This window comes from Teleopsis dalmanni, chromosome 2 (assembly GCF_002237135.1).
Source record: "Teleopsis dalmanni isolate 2A chromosome 2, ASM223713v2, whole genome shotgun sequence".
NCBI lineage: Eukaryota > Metazoa > Arthropoda > Insecta > Diptera > Diopsidae > Teleopsis > Teleopsis dalmanni.
In genome coordinates this window covers 100,699,759-100,702,381 of record NC_051847.1, presented here as the reverse complement: position 1 = coordinate 100,702,381, position 2,623 = coordinate 100,699,759, and positions in this window count along the sequence as shown.

The window sequence follows — 2,623 nt, the reverse complement described above, 5'->3', positions numbered from 1 at the left end:
GGCGGGCTTTTTTGCGCAAAATGTCCAGTTCCCTATTCCACCATTGGACATTCCTAGAACGTTTCTTTTTGACAAGTTCGCAGCTATTTTCAAAAGCCCCTTTGAAACCATAAGATGTTCTAATTGCAACTCTCAACAGACAATGTCCCAAATATGTCAAAATACAAGAAATAATACAATAAATAAAAATAAACAATCCACAATACAAAAACTTTCAATCGGAGAAGCAACACCATTCGTAAACTCGACCTATGCATCCGATTATTTTTTTAAACAAACACCAATCGAAGTATTAAGCACACTACTCAGAAACAAACATGCCTAAACAAATGAATTTACTTTCAAAACAACAAGAATCTCTCAAGAAACAACAACCAGCAAACCTTATTAATTTCAAAAAAAAAAAACAAACTACCACCAAATCAATATCAGTAAATAATGCAGTTGCAGCAAAATAAATTGTCAACTCTAAAAAAAAAATTGAGAAAAAAAAAATTTAATGCACATACAAGCTCTTCTGGTACAGAATTATTTGATTTTGGAATGTCATGAAGATCTTACAATAGAATATAAATGGTTACAAAAACAACTATATTAATCTAGAAATACGCATAAATCGAACAAAAGCAGGCATAATTGCAATTCAAGAAAAGCACTTAGCAAAACACTATGTCCGAAACATTACAACGCTTATTTTCACAACACACAAAACAGTAACAAAAAAACTATAACATTTTTAATTAAAAAACAAATTCCACACACTTTATTAATAAATTACAACTTTTTAGTTCCTTCAACAATAATAGAACTCAACTCTAAAGTTCTACTACAAAACATCCAAACATTAATATCGCTGCCCTAGATCTGGAAAATACAGCCAACACATCTCCAAACACCATTGTTGTGGGTGATTTTAATGCTGGAATACGGCGTGGGGTTCATCTAAAACAAATTGCAAAGGTACTCAATTGTGTTGAGTATTTTTTCACAACTATTACAATTTATCGATCCTTAACAATGGAAAACATACACACCTATCAGCACACAAACATGGTAATCGCCATAGATGTATCTGCCTGTTCTCCCAATATCGCGACAAAAATAATTGGGACACTCTGGACAAATTATATCACAGTGATCATACATCGATTCTTAAATTCTCTAACTGCCAACTCTTCTCTAAGAAATTAGAGATGGAATTGCATTAAAGTCAACTTCCAATCACATGCAGAAAGAAGTTGCTTTTCTGACAAGGTCAGTCTTGTCAGCACCACATGTAAGCATCCCTCATAGCCGCCTAAAAACTGCCTCAAAATACATGTTCTGGTGGAACAAAGAGCTTATGAATCTTAGAAATATAAAAATGGTGCCTTGAGAATCCTAAAAAAGTACCCAACACTGACAAATGTACTAAACTATAGAAAAGCCAAGGTAAAACCTAGTTTCTTTAAACGCGTCTCTTTCTGGAATTTAATTCCAATTCAGTCTAATGTTCCAATTCAAAAAATATGGCATACCGTGAAATATTTTTTAAACAAACTTTCGTCTAATTCAACCATAAAATGTCTGAAAACTACAAATGGTACAATAATAACTCACGCATTTGACATAGTAGTAGTAGTTTGACATTAGCCACTTATGCGGGTCATATAATCTATATGCTTGAGTAAAATCTGCATAACCAAAGAACATTACCTTTATTTCTTTTGGAATAAATTTATCACGATTTACGTAAAAAGCAATTGACTTCGTGTTTTTAAAAATAGATTCTTGAGCTACACTAGTGAGAATGAAAATATTATATGCCGTGGACTAACTTTTACGAAATTCCGATTGATATTGGCTTATATGTTGTTTTCATCTACCCAATTTTTAATTCCACTATACAGGAGGTGTGAATATTTTGGCTGAAGTATTAGGAAATGCTATTCCTTTATAATTTGCCACATTATTTGGGTCACCATTTTTAAATAGGGGAAACGTTATGGCTTTTTTGTAACTATTAGGTGGGGTTGCATTTTCAAATATACAATTTTATGTACTTTTGTTTTACATTTTTTGAGTTGTTACGTCGAAAATATTTTAAAGGCGGTTTGGTTTTTTAGGATTATAACTTTTATTTCATACGCTGCATTTTGTTTATTTCTATACGCATTTCGGTTAATTCGCTTTTGCCTTCATCAGGAGAATTCCTTATATATAAGGAATTTATTTACATACAATTTACAATTGTATGTTTCAACCATATGTTCTATAAATTGAGGTGTGGCATATTTCAAAAACTCGGCTGGAATTGTTTTCACCTGCGGCTTTGTTATTTTTTAAATTTTGGAGTACTACATACGCTTCTTGAATTCTTATTGGAGCATCTCTTGTTTGGTTTGTTTCATATGGCAAGGCATAGCTCAAGGAATATTTATCATATTACCATTTAAATGGTTTTTCAAATTAGCGGTCAAAGTTTCGATTGTCTTTATGTGATCTGCTCGATTTATATTTTTAACTTCACTTCAAAATGTTTTGCTATTAGGTGCTTGGGATGTCGGCACTTTTTATTCATTGTTTACTTTTTTATATTTGTCTAAATCTGCCGTATCACCACCAATTCATAGCCATTTACCCT